Source organism: Scylla paramamosain, unplaced genomic scaffold, assembly GCF_035594125.1.
Source record: "Scylla paramamosain isolate STU-SP2022 unplaced genomic scaffold, ASM3559412v1 Contig54, whole genome shotgun sequence".
Classification (NCBI taxonomy): Eukaryota; Metazoa; Arthropoda; class Malacostraca; order Decapoda; family Portunidae; genus Scylla; species Scylla paramamosain.
The window spans coordinates 134,778-150,000 of NW_026973719.1; the positions used below are offsets into that span (position 1 = coordinate 134,778).

The 15,223-nt window shown below is 40.7% G+C and overlaps 1 long non-coding RNA gene across 1 annotated transcript; it reads right to left on the reverse strand.

Annotated features, from left to right (window-relative positions):
* Positions 1–124: 124 nt before the first annotated feature.
* On the reverse strand, positions 125–10,625 carry LOC135098299 (uncharacterized). Its single transcript, XR_010266805.1, has 3 exons — positions 10,380–10,625; positions 1,333–1,529; positions 125–1,236 (listed from the first exon to the last, which is right to left on the reverse strand). It is a non-coding gene; the product is annotated as an uncharacterized LOC135098299 (long non-coding RNA).
* Between the last annotated feature and the right edge of the window lie 4,598 nt (positions 10,626–15,223).

A 15,223-nucleotide genomic window follows, 5' to 3' on the forward strand; every position in this document is an offset into this window, starting at 1 on the left:
TTGGCTGGCTGACTGACTGACTGTTTGGCTGGCTGACTGACTGATTGTTTGGCTGGCTGACTGACTGACTGACTTTTTGGCTGGCTGGCTGACTGACTGACTGACTGACTTTTTGGCTGGCTGGCTGACTGACTGACTGACTGACTGACTGGCTGGCTGGCTGACTGACTGACTGACTGACTTTGGCTAGCTGGGTGGCTGGCTGGCTGGCTGGCTGTCACCACCACCTAGCCTAACCTAACAAAACTAAATTAACCTAACCCCTCAAAAAAATGGACCTTTCTTTCTTTTTTTTTTTATTAGACTTTTGTTGCCCTTGGTTGGTGTCCCTTGTACATTAAAAACAAACAAACAAACCTAACCAAACCATGTGTGTGTGTGTGTGTGTGTGTGTGTACACAGGTGACCACATGTGTATGGGAAGCTGCATTTCTTGGTGTGGCATGAACAGCCTCATCTCATTGGCTGTGTTGTCTGAGTCCTTGCTGTGTTGTATGTGCTGTGCTTGTCCCTCTCGTTTCCACGCCTTCTCTCTCTCTCTCTCTCTCTCTCTCTCTCTCTCTCTCTCTCTCTCTCTCTCTCTCTCTCTCTCCTCACCTCACCACAGACAGCCCACAGCCCCACAGTATGTACCCCACAGTATGTTTACGAACCCCACAGTGACTCCCCACAGCCCCTCATCAATAAGTGTCCCCCTTACACACACACAGCATTACATATACAAACGATGCATCTTGTACAGTGCCTAGAATAAAGAATGGACACACAAAATGGACAGGCTTCGTTTTGTTCCGTCCTGCATGAATGTGGCGAGGCTCAACGTGTGCAGGTGAACAGTGAAGAGTGTATTAGATGCACGACTCAAAGATATGGAAGCTTACACACGAAGTACAGGACACAGCTTGATGATGAGTACGGTGAGTCAAGTATTAGGAGTCAAAATGCTCCACTTTGAACTGACCTACAACAAGGAATAAGCTTGTAAAGGGGAAGACATTTGCCAACACAATAAACACACAGGGAAAAATTAATCTAAATAAAAGATTAAACAATTATATATATATGCCAACACTAAATAAAGAATAAATGAAGACTAAGCAAAGCAAATTAATCTGACTGCTAATAAACAAACCAACACAGTATATTTAAACACTATCATGGAAGATACTGAAGCTGTGTGCTGTCTTCCTGCAGCACTGGTCAGCTCCTGTGCCACCAGCTTCACAGCACCACCCTCTGTCAAAAAATAAATCAATTAATAAATGTTGCAAACTATCTGATGTCAAATAATATTGTGGGCTTGTACAGAGATGTCAACAACAACAACAACACCTTAACATGGTGAAGCAACAAGAGGCCACAGGTCACAGGCAGGGTGGCCAGGCCAAGACTTTACCCCCCAAGGCCCTGCCACACAGACTGCCGCCTCCACTGGCATCTTCCACGCACACTTTGCTGCGGCCTCCCAACACCACTGTCGGCAGCATAGGGCTCGCTGCCACACTCGCTTCACAACTCCAGCCAGCTCACTGCAGGGCAAAGACACGACGGCAATTCAAGTCTTCTCATTAACTAAGTGACACTAAGCATTTCAAATATTTTCACATTTTCACTGGGATCTGACACAAACCTACCATTTAAAAAGAAATATAATTTGGCTATTAGATAAAGTGGTAAATGACTGCAATAATTCCAGACTGATTGCAAGTGGTGAGTCAGTAGAGTACTTAAAAGATTAGACACATTTATGGACAGGGCTGATAGGTGGATGTAGGTAGGTATGCCACATGCAGGCCTTGTGTTTCCTTAGGCAGTAACACGTAAAGAATTTTATATCACGTGAGAAACTATAAGGAAACACGAGGCCTACATGTGGCATACCTACCTACATCCACCAATTAGCCCTATCCATAAATGTGTCTAATCTTTTAAGTACTCTACTGACTCACCACTTGCAACCATTCTGGAATTATTCCAGTCATCTACCACTCTATCTAAAAGCCAAATTCTACAGTAAAATCCCTCTCATCCGGCATTCGAGTATCCGGCAGCTTCAAGTATCTGGCACATTTTTCCCCGAGCCTTAAAATCACTAAAAAATCAATGTGTACTCATAAAATCGATTAAATTATGATTAATTATGAGGACGGCACAATCCCCGAGTTCCAAAAACAGTTTAATGTTAAGGATGCGATATTCATGGCTTCACTTGCTTGGCTAGACGTTAAAAGGCAAACATTGATGCGATGTTGGCGCAAATTGTACCCTTTGATGATGTGTGATGATGAGGATGAGGAGTTTGAAGGGTTTGTAGGTGGCATGAAAATTCGGTGGTGAGCGAGCTGTGGGAAATGGGAGGAAATGTACAACTTAAAGTGACAGATGAAGCGTTACAGGAATGGGTGGACGTGGACGAAAATCAGGCCGCAACATTCATTCTCACAGACGAGGAACTTATCAACACTGTAGTAGATCATTTAGAGAAAATTAGTGATGATAGTGATGATGATGATGATGATAATGAGCCTAAAGTAACTTGGGAACAGGCTGTGAAACACATAGCTGGCTTTGTCAGGTTTGCTGAGCAGTGCACATACATGTCAACCCGAGATATTATGACCCTTCACTGCATTGAGAATGGGTTATTGCTGCAAAGAAGAAGGAGCTGCAAACAAGGAGACATTAGAAACTATTTTAAAGTAGCTTGTAAGGGAAAAGAAGTGGGGCAAACAAGTACAGAATCTGATGATGTTGATGACCCGGAGGGTGTTGAAGGAGAGGTGTGGGGAGCAAAAAAGTGTCACAAACACTCGTACATTTTAATATCTTCATTGTATGCTATACATGTTGGCTAATATTGAGTAAAGCAAATAAGTGTATACATACTTTATTTTTGTAACCCATCAACTTATTTATAAGAGGAAAGTATTAAAGAGAATGTTAGTACAGTAGTATTGTGTGTTGGTGAGTGTGAGGTGGCAGCACGGGTGGCAACGCACGGCACGGCGATCAGCTGATCTTAGTTATAATAAGATGCGTGAGTGTAGGGTGGTGATTGTGGACATAATTTCACTTCTATTCAAGTATCCGGCATGTCGGCAGTCCCGTTGATACCGGATAAGAGGGATTTTACAGTATTTCTTTTTAACTGAATTTTATGAAGCTTGAGGCAATGACAAAGTCCTATTCTATTTAGCCTTCAGGATTTTGTTTGTATCACCCTTGTTACATCCATCATGCTTTCTGTTATGACTTCTCCTCAAAAGAGGACAAAGTCATAACAGAAATTTAGTTTGTCAGAACAAACTAAATTTGAGTAAAATAAAACATATAGAAGATTCTACATTTGAGTATATCTGTATTAGTGACCACTGTACCTAACTGGAACTCCCAAACTATGTAGTATTAGTTAATCAATTTATAATTTTAACAGCATTATTTGGATCCACAATTAAGAGGCACAGACAAGATAAAGCCTCAAGTGGTGCTTTTTGACTTTCTTCTTTCTTGGAGAACAATTGCCACATTTACTTACTGATGTATATTTGTAAGTGATGGTTTTCATGTGACTAATCTACATTTATGGTGGAGAGAGAGAGAGAGAGAGAGAGAGAGAGAGAGAGAGAGAGAGAGAGAGAGAGAGAGAGAGAGAGAGAGAGAGAGAGAGAGAGAGAGAGAGAGAGAGAGCCTTACCACCAAATATTTTGCCTCCTTTCTCAGAAATCTTCCACACAACCACCTTGCATATCAGTTGAAATTAATGTAATTTTTGGTATAGTTTTTAATTCCACGTACCACATCAACACCAGGCTGAACTGTGAGCTCCTGGGCTTGCTTACCATCCACATATGTCTTTATAGTCTTATGAGGTGATGCGAGAGAGGAAGCAGAACACACACACACACACACACACACACACACACACACACACACACACACACACACACACACACACACACACAGATAACACTGCCTGACTGAGACACACACACCCTTGTATCTCTCATCTACTTCTTTACATAAAATACTGCAAGAGAGAGAATAATAGCTGCACTAATGATTTATACCAAAATACACACACACACACACACACACACACACACACACACAACAAATAAATAAATTAATTAATAAATATAGAGGGAATTTATTGCACAGCTGGCAAGGAGGTGAAGTCTGTTGTCATACTGTGTTGCAACCAATTGGAAGAAAAATATAAAATATCATAGATTACACTTTTTTTTTTTGCAGATATTTTTTGATTGACAGAATAATTTCCTAAAACTTGCTTCCATTTAGAATTTTGTTTTATTTGGAGAAAGATCAGGTAGGAAGGTGTGTTTTAAACCTGTGCTGGAGACGATGAGGTTAAAGGGTGTTACTCAATGTTTATGAGGCTAAATAATGGATTTAAGGCTCTTTTTAAGGATTTAAGAGGCTTAACAAAGGGTCTGGTGTCCTTTAAAGGATGTTTTAAAGGGTTTGCTAGTTGAAATTAAACAGGATAGAAGAGTGTAAGATAAGGGACCCTTTTGACTCTTCTATGTTCCTAAACCACAGCAAAACTCTCTTAAAACACCTTGAAACACTGCCTTGCTAACTTAAAACCTAAGCAATTCAAAAACACAAGAAAACAAACTAAACACTTAAAAATACATCTTTATAAATTCCATTAAACTTTCCTATATGTTTAACAACCTAAAAATACCAAAATGAACCCCAAAACTCAAAATAAAACAAAGACCCTTGCAAACACTAAAACACCAATAAATATCCCAAAACACACCTAAACACACCTAAACACACTCACTGAATGACCTCAAGCACATCCACACACCCCAAAACACACTGAACACACTCTGCCCTATTCAAAACACCCCCAAACAGTTACCCATTAATAAAACACACAAATACACACTGAAACACATCCAAACACACTCAAAACACCATTGTATCCTCACAATCACTTAAAACACTGTCAAAAACACATACAAGATCAGAGAGAGAGAGAGAGAGAGAGAGAGAGAGAGAGAGAGAGAGTCATGAAAAATTTCCTGCTTGGCCCTAGAAGTAAGGTCATAAGATGCCATAGAAATACTGGTAATGTTAAAATAAAAGGAAAAGAGTGACAAAAATAAAATGAAGCCCAAAATTACAAGGAAAAAAAAAAAAGGAAATTAAAACTACAAATTAACCCCTAAAGGACAGGTGGCATCTATGATTGCCCTACATTTTGTGGGCTTAATTTCAAATTTTTGCACAACTTTTTGAGCCTGTGAACATCCTTTCCTCACCACAGTGTCTCCCTCTGAGCCTCAGTGTGCTGCGAACCACTGTGATGGCTACAGGGGAAAATAATCACCCCTCTTCCTCTGATTCCTCAGACATCCACATCAGGGAAAATTTGCTCCAAAATAACCTCTTAGTGAAAATACTACTGGCAGAGAGTTACAAGTTACTTCCCCAAGTGCAGAAAGTGGTTTTACCAGAGAAAATAAAACAGTAATAGACTGTGTTTCACTCATATACATCTTCCCACCTGTCACAATTACATTTTTTCTTGTGTGTTATAAGTGATGGACAAGAATACTATTTTCTTTAGTGTTTTTACAAAATTATAGATTTAGACATTCACGCGAGTGAGTGACCGAGAGATACTGGTGAGGAAAGCAGATAAAGTAGGCATGGGCACCCCTCCTCCCCCCCTGCAAGCTGGGGCCCCAGCCAGGCCACCACATGGCATGCAACCATCTGAATGAACACAGGCTGAGGCTGAGAAAACACTGAAAGTTACTTCACTTCACCACAGACACACCACATCAACTAGAGAGTTCCAGTTTGCGGGAGATTGAAGAGGAAGGATTGATAAGTGTGATGCTATTACGTTTTAAACAATCGGTCAAGGCAGAGTTGAGAAATTGTTGATGGAATATGAACTATTTTTGAAGTGTCTCATATATATATATATATATATATATATATATATATATATATATATATATATATATATATATATATATATATATATATATATATATATATATATATATATATATATATATATATATATATATATATATATATATATATATATATATATATATATAAACACACACACACACACACACACACACACACACACACAAATAGAAGAAATACATTGTTTTGAAGGTTACAAGAAAGCTGAGACCTTTAAAAAGTAATATTAGGAATTTAGGATGACAGTAAGATGACAAAAAAACATTACTGTTACATGGAAACACACACACACACACACACACACACACACACACACACACACACACACACACACACAAATAGAAGAAATACATTGTTTTGAAGGTTACAAGAAAGCTGAGACCTTTAAAAAGTAATATTAGGAATTTAGGATGACAGTAAGATGACAAAAAAACATTACTGTTACATGGAAACACACACACACACACACACACACACACACACACACACACACACACACACACACCCTTCCCCAGCTCTCCCATGCCCACACAGGTCTGTGCATGCCTTGGACACAGAGAAGGGCACCATCAATGTGTACACCATCTCTACCATCCTGAGAATGACAGGTGGCAGGGTGAGATAAGGAGATAGAGAGATAGACATATATACATACTTTCATTCATTCATTCATTTCATTTTCATTCACTCCTCCTCCTCCTCCTCCTCCTCCTCCTTCTCCTCCTCCTTGTGCAGGCTCTGGTGCACTCTAGTTTGAGGAGTTCTTTGGCCGCCAAGTTCCTTATTGAAGGCGATGAGGAGTTGCTGGAGGAGGTGAAGGAAATTTTCTGTATCTATGACAAGCAAGGTAAGGATTCGCCGTTCATCTTTGACCTGTGTTTGGAAACCCTTCACTCTCTCACCACTGTTTTCCAAGGCTACAGAGGTGATCAGCTGGGTTGTCATGACTTTCTGCTGCTGCATCATTTCACAGCCACACACACCACCCCTCACCCCTCACCCATATTTAAACCTTAGAAAACAACTGTAAATTGAGGGAGTTAGTGGAAACAGAAGAGAGAGGGAGGAAGAGAGGAAGAGGAAGAGAAGATACTGTTACTCCTTGCATAATGGAGACTAAGAGAAGGAGAGGGAGGAGATAGGTGGAGGAAAAAAAAAAGAGGAATGGGGGAGGGGTGTACCAGGCACCTCACATCATGTAACAATAGTGAAAATAAAAGGGAGGAGGTAGAGGGCAGTGCACCTCACACAAGTCCAGAGAAGCAAGGGGACGCCATCACACAATCCGTCACCACCACCACACCACAGCAACGGGTGGTGAGTGTATTACTATAACAACAATGAAAGTTGAGAGGTTAGTGTCAATATTCATCCTGTGCTAACACCACCACTAGTCTGTCATCACAAAATCCCCATCACTCACCACAAACACACCACCATTCACCACAAACACACCACCATTCACCACAAACACACCACCATTCACCACAAACACACCACCATTCACCACAAACACCCCATCACTCACCACAAACACACCATCACTCATCACAAACACACCACAATTCACCACAATCACTCAGGGCTGGAAAAACACACATTTAAAAAAAAAACAACTTTTTTTGTTTTATTATTTTGGGAGGTTTATTGTTTTTTGTTTATTCTTCATATTTTTATGTAAATCAGTTTAAATAAGGAATTAAAAAGTAATCTAAAATAAAACAAAAGGTATGAAGTGTTTTTTTTTTTTATGTAGGAGGGGGACTGGCCAACAGCAAAAAAAAAAATAAATAAATAGATAAATAAATAAATAAATAAATAAATAAATAAATAAAAATAAAAATATATATATATATATATATATATATATATATATATATATATATATATATATATATATATATATATATATATATATATATATATATATATATATATATATATATATATATATATATATATATATATATATATATAAAAATATAAAAAATTTCCAGCAAGAAGGAAAGGTAGATGTTGACAGACAGAGCTGAAAGAGTTTGACTAGGCAAGGTGCAAGCACGGAGGCACAGTTTCAGAGAACAATAGGAGGGACCCCATCAGGTCCATAAGCCTTCTGAGGGTTTAGGCCAGTGAGGGCATGGAAAACATCATTGCGAAGAATTTTAATACGTGGCATGAAGTAGTCAGAGGATGGAGGAGAGGGAGGAACAAGCCCAGAATCGTCCAAGGTAGGGTTTTTAGCAAAGGTTTGAGCGAAGAGTTTAGCTTTAGAAATGGATGTGATAGCAGTGGTGCCATCTGGTTGAAATAAAGGAGGGAAAGAAGAAGAAGCAAAGTTATTGGAGATATTTTTGGCTAGATGCCAGAAGTCACGAGGGGAGTTAGATCTTGAAAGGTTTTGACATTTTCTGTTAATGAAGGAGTTTTTGGCTAGTTGGAGAACAAACTTGGCATGGTTCCGGGCAGAAATATAAAGTGCATGAGATTCTGGTGATGGAAGGCTTAAGTACCTTTTGTGGGCCACCTTTCTATCATGTATAGCACGAGAACAAGCTGTGTTGAACCAAGGTTTAGAAGGTTTAGGTCGAGAAAAAGAGTGAGGCAACCGGCCAACTTGTGTGAAGAAATGCTTGTCAATGTGACTGACTGACTAACTGACTGGCTGACTGACTGGCTGACTGAATGGCGGAATGACTGACTGACTGACTGACTGACTGGCGGAATGACTGACTGACTGACTGACTGACTGACTGACTGGCTGGATGGGTGACTGACTGACTGACTGGCTGGATCGGTGACTGACTGACTAACTGACTGGCTGACTGACTGGCTGACTGAATGGCGGAATGACTGACTGACTGACTGACTGACTGGCTGACTGACTGGCGGAATGACTGACTGACTGACTGACTGACTGACTGGCTGGATGGGTGACTGACTGACTGACTGGCTGACTGACTGATTAATTGGCCGACTGACTGGCTGACTGACTGACTGATTGGCTGAGTGGACTGACTGACTGACTGACTGGTTAACTGACTGACTGATTGGCTGACTGACTGGCTGATTGGCTGACTGACTGAATGACAGGCTGGCTGACTGTCTGATTGGCTGGCTGGCTGGCTGACTGACTGACTGACTGGCAGAGTGACTGACTGACTGACTAGCTGGCTGACTGACTGACTGACTGGCTTACTGGCTGACTGACTGACTGGCTGGTTGGCTGGCAGACTGACTGACTGGCTTACTGGCTGACTGACTAACTGACTGACTGACTGACTTACTGACTGGCTGGTTGGCTGGCAGACTGACTGACTAACTGACTGTCTGGTTGGCTGGCTGAATGACTGACTGAATGACTGACTGGCTGGATGGCTGGCTGGCTAACTGGCTGACTGACTGACTGACTGACTGACTGAATGACTGGATGGCTGGCTGGCTGGCTGGCTGGCTGAATGACTGACTGACTGACTGGATGGCTGGCTGGCTGGCTGGCTGGCTGAATGAATGACTGACTGACTGACTGGCTTACTGGCTGGCTGACTGACTGACTGGCTGACTAAATGACTGATTGGCTGGCTAGCTGGGCTGGCTGGCTGGCTGACTGACTGACCGACTGGCTGGTTGGGGAGCTGACTGACTGATTAACTGACTGTCTGGCTGGCTGGCTGAATGACTGACTGGCTGGCTAAATGGCTATCTGGCTGGCTGGCTGGCTGACTGACTGAATGAATGACTGACTCTCTCTCTCTCTCTCTCTCTCTCTCTCTCTCTCTCTCTCACTTTAAAACTACACTAATACTACTTAAATATACTTACAAATATTCAGTATATATTGTTAAGTGTGAAATTTGTAGTATTTAAGTGAATCAATAGTAGTAGTAGCAGCAGCAGCAGCAGCAGCAGCAGCAATGGCAGGTGATAGTGGTGGTGGTGGTGGTGGTGACAGTAATAGTAATAGTAGTAGTTTGAATAATAACCTCAGTGGAGGACCCAGCGGCCATGTTGCCTTAATTATTACTTCGTAACACCAAAACCAGGCAATGGCGGATATATCTAACCAGAGGATATGGAAGCTAGACAAGTGACTCTAGCTTGTGACATGTTAGGCTTACAATAAGTGAGAGACGAAGCAAATAATGACTGAAAACACTGACGCCCTTTGCCTGTACCTCAGCTGACGGCTTGTTTACATATTGACGACTCTTCAATATTCGCCTAAATTTCCAGACTCAGGCGTAAATAAAACCTAAAGATAAATAAATAACCCCAAAAAAAATACCTAAATAACGAACAAAAACCTTAATAAACTGCTACAAGACACTACAGGCAGGAGGAAGGTGATGCTGGGAAGGCAGTAAGGCTGACTAAGGGTAGGCTGGCAGCGCAGGGCTCACCTTACGTACTCATGGCTCTCTGGTGCTGCGTGGCGGTGCTTGGTACAGGGAGAAGCTGCCGGGAATACGGAAACACTTATCACCAGAGTGCGTGGGGCAAGACTGACCAGCGCCGGCCAAAACACTCACCTTGCCAAGCGCCACCTGTCTCTGCTCCACCAACACACACACAAAAGTTAACATGTTATAAAATAATAATTCAAATTATATAAATATCCTCACTTCCTCACTGCCGATTCCCCACTGAACACCTCCTAAGTGATTATGATTCCAAATTTCACTCACTGCTAAACCGTGTCACCGCAGCAAACATGCGAACCCATGCAGGATAGGCTTAACTAAAATGCTTCTACTCTCTCTCTCTCTCTCTCTCTCTCTCTCTCTCCTAACGATTGTTTCCCAAAGCCACAAAGATGATTAAAAGGGTTTTCAATAGCGTTTCTCTTATTAATAATATAGAAATGTTCGTAATCTGTCAGTAGAACCGTAAAAACATAATTAAAAAACCTGTCACTTCGACTAGGGCCTTTTAAAATGCGTGTTTCTCTTGTTAGTAATGTAGAAATGTTATTAATCTGTCACCAGAACAGTAAAGACACGCTTGAAAACCTATGTAATTACTGAGAGAGAGAGAGAGAGAGAGAGAGAGAGAGAGAGAGAGAGAGAGAGAGAGAGAGAGACCCTGCACACACCCAAACGCATAAAAAAAAAAAAACCCACACACTCAAATGCCCTCAAAAGACCCAGCACATACTCAAAACATCCCCCCTCACTCTCAAATACACTCAAAAGACCCTGCACACACCCAAACGCACCTATAGCACCCCCACGCACACTCAAATACACTCAAAAGACCCCACACACACACACAAACGCACCCAAACACCACCCCCCCCCACACACACACTCAAATACATTAAATACATTCAAAATTCTCATAATGGAAAGTGTTGAAATAATTAATGGAATTCTCTCTCTCTCTCTCTCTCTCTCTCTCTCTCTCTCTCTCTCTCTCTCTCTCTCTCTCTCTCTCTCTCTCGGTGGGATTAAAAGCAGTAATAATCTATATATATATATTGTCACCCCTGGCATGAACAAGTAACAGAAAACGGGAATAAAGATGAAATAAGTTTCCATTATAAAAAAAAGATAAATAAATAAATAAATAAATAAATAAATGGACGGAAAATAAAAGTAAATAAATAAATAAATGATCCTTGCAAGTACATAGACACACTTAAATCGAAGAAATGAAAAATAATTGAAAAATATATATAAAAGTAAATATTCCCATTATGAAAATGAACGAAAAAAATAAAGAAAATAAATAAATGGTCTTAAAAAAAATAAAGATAAATAATGAACTGAATATAAAATCGAAAGAAATTGATAAAAAAAAATGTAAACAAATATAGGTAAAATTCAACATTCCATAATACAAAAACGAACGAAAAATAGAGAAAAGAAAATAACCGTTAAAATAATAAATAAATAAATAAATTGAATATATAACGAAAGAAAATTAAGATATATCCTCTCTCTCTCTCTCTCTCTCTCTCTACAAGGTGAGCGTATCTCTCTCTATGGTGTTGACAAGGGCGGCGAGGCAGGGCCCAGTCACGCCTGCCCCTCTGTAAGCCCTGTATTGCATTGTCACGTGCCGCGCCTCCTCCTCCGTTAACTTCCAGCCCAATCTTAGCGAAGCCTGCTAAACTCCCGCCCACTTCCAGCCCCGCCGCTACTTCTGTTGGGATAATAGCGGTTGTAGTGGTGGTGGTAGTGGTGGTGATAGGGAGAGGAGGAGGAGGACGAATAGGAGGGAGGAGGAGGAGGGCCGTACTAGTAATAGTAGTAGTAGTAGTAGTAGTAGAAATAACGAGAAAATTATAAGAATGATAATAATAGCAATGATAATAACGATAATAATAATAATAATAATAATAATAATAATAATAATAATAATAATAATAATAATAATAAAAACAACAACAACAAAAACAACAACAACAATAACTACTACTACTACTACAACTACTACTACTACAACTACTACTACTACTACTACTACTACTACTACTTACGTGCCGGTGAGAGGCCAATGGGGGTAGCGAGAGAATGGGGGGAGACGGGGGGATGCCAGGACCCCCTCCATAACCCCCGCCAGCCTCCTCCAGACTACGCCCCTCCCGCCCCCCCACCACCGCCTGAGAGAGAGAGAGAGAGAGAGAGAGAGAGAGAGAGAGAGAGAGAGAGAGAGAGAGAGAGAGAGAGAGAGAGTGTTAATATTTGGTATTATTCTATTACTACTACTACTACTCTTCCTCCTAATCTTCCTCTTCTTCCTCCTCCTCCTCCTCCTCCTCCTCTTCCTACTAAAGCAAAACCTCCTCCTCTTCCTCTTCCTACTCCTCCCCCACTCGTCTTCCTCTTCCTTATCCTCATTCTTCTCTTCCTCCTCCTTCTCTTGCTTCTCATCATCATCATCATCATCTTGCACCACCACCACCACCACCACCACCACCACCACTAACCTTTGCCAGTAGTTGTACGAGTATGTGCGCGGCAGCCTGGGCTTCCCCGTGGGCAGGCAGTAGCAGGGGAGGGCGTGGTAGTAACCTCCTTGATAACTTCCCCAACAACCCGTTCACCTCCTCCATGCCAAACACAGCACCCACCAGTATTACAAACGCCCCCCCGCGTGTACTCGGTTGAAGGCGCGGATCCTGTGGTGGTAGTAGTGATGGTGGTAATGGTGGTGGTGGTGGTGGTGGTGGGTCTGGTGTTTGTGTGCGTGTGTGTTTTGTAGTGGTAGTTGTAGTAGTAGTGATAGTAGTAGTAGTAGTAGTAGTAGTAGTAGTAGTAGTAGTAGTAGTTGTTGTTGTTGTTGTTGTTGTTGTTGTTGTTGTAATAGTAAAATAATAATAATAATAATAATAATAATAATAATAATAATAATAATAATAATAATAATAATAATAATAATAATAATAATAATAATAGCAGAGAGAGAGAGAGAGAGAGAGAGGAGAGAGAGAGAGAGAGAGAGAGAGAGAGAGAGAGAGAGAGAGAGAGAGAGAAAAAGATTGTTGTTGTTGTTTGATAAATTTATTGCGCACAAGGCAGAGGCGTCAGACTATATATACGATAAAAAAAAAACAGAAGTTAACAGAAGAACAATAGGAGTAGAACAATAATAGCAATAATAACAAGAACAAGAACAAGAACAAGAACCAAAAATAAGACTAGTTAGAACAGTAACAACAGAAAAGAAATAAGTAAAAAAATAATAATAATAAAATAATAATAATAATAATAATAATAATAATAATAATAATAATAATAATAATAATATGGAAAATCAATAAAGAAAGAAAATGATATAAATAAATAATATAATAAAGAAGGATATGAAACAAAGAAATAGATGAAGAAATAAAGAAAACAAGAAATCAATAAACATAATAGAATAAAAAAAAAGAATTAATAAAAAATAAACAACAAAATAAAAGATTAGTACAACTGTGAAAAACTAGCAGTGCTAAAGGCAAAGGCTGGCTGAACAGAGAGAGAGAGAGAGAGAGAGAGAGAGAGAGAGAGAGAGAGAGAGAGAGAGAGAGACGAACAACTACCACCAACACCACCACCACCACCCCCCCCACAACAACAACAACAACAACAACACTAACCTGTCCACCAGCTGGTCAAAGGTCTCTTCTTTGCTGGAGGAGGAGGAGGAGGAGGATGAGGGAGGGAGGGGTACGATCAGGGCTGCCACACCACAAGTGGGCAGGATGGCGCTGTTCTGGAGGGTCGCCTGGCTCACTGGGAGGGGTGGAGGGGGTAATATTAAGCTTTTCTCTCTCTCTATCGCAAGAAATAAGCTTTTTCCTGATCCTGGTATTAAATTTAAGCTTCCTCTCTTCTGGTAGCTTAAAATACTTAAAACAACTTAATATACGCTAGGCTAACTTTAAAACTCTCAATTTAAGCCTTTTTTTTCGGCATTACTACTGTATTTTAAGCTTTCTCCCTCCTTTCACAAAAACTAAAAATCTCAAAATAACATTACAACAACCTACAAACACTTACAACTGCCTTGAAACACTAAAAATAAACGGATTGTCACCTCGTATCTTGAAGCCTCGGTCCAAATATTCAGTGAAGGATGGTCTGACCAGAGAAGCGCTCAGTATTAGAGGAATTTTCTGCATTTCCTTCACCTCCAGGCCACCCTCCTTCACTGCCCCCTCCTTCAGGCATCCCCAAGGCTCCTTCACCCCCCCTCCGTGTGGTATCCTAAGCTGTCCATCCTGTAATATTGGCAGAAATGTTAGGCTTTGTAGGATGTCCCGTCTTGTCTCGCGCTCTCTCCTTTCTAGGGATTGAAAAAGTGCGGGAAATTTGAATGTTTATGAGTGCATTGGTGTGTGTGTGTGTGTGTGTGTGTGTGTGTGTGTGTGTGTGTGTGTGTGTGTGTGTGTGTTATTGCTAGTTCTCTCTCTCTCTCTCTCTCTCTCTCTCTCTCTCTCTCTCTCTCTCTCTCTCTCCTCTCTCTCTCTCTCTCTCTCTCTCTCTCTCTCAGTAGTTACACTTTATAAAACACTTTATAAACATTGAAATGTCCTGCACTTTTTGAGTCCCTAGGAAGAAGAGAGCGCAAAAACTCACCCAAACACATCCAAAACACACTCAAAACATCCAAAACACACCAAAATACCCAAAACACTCATCCAGAACACATCCAAAACACTCAAAACATTCAAAACACACTCAAAACACTCTCAACAACCCAAAATACCCACAAAATTCACCCAAACACATCCAAAACACATTCAAAACATCCA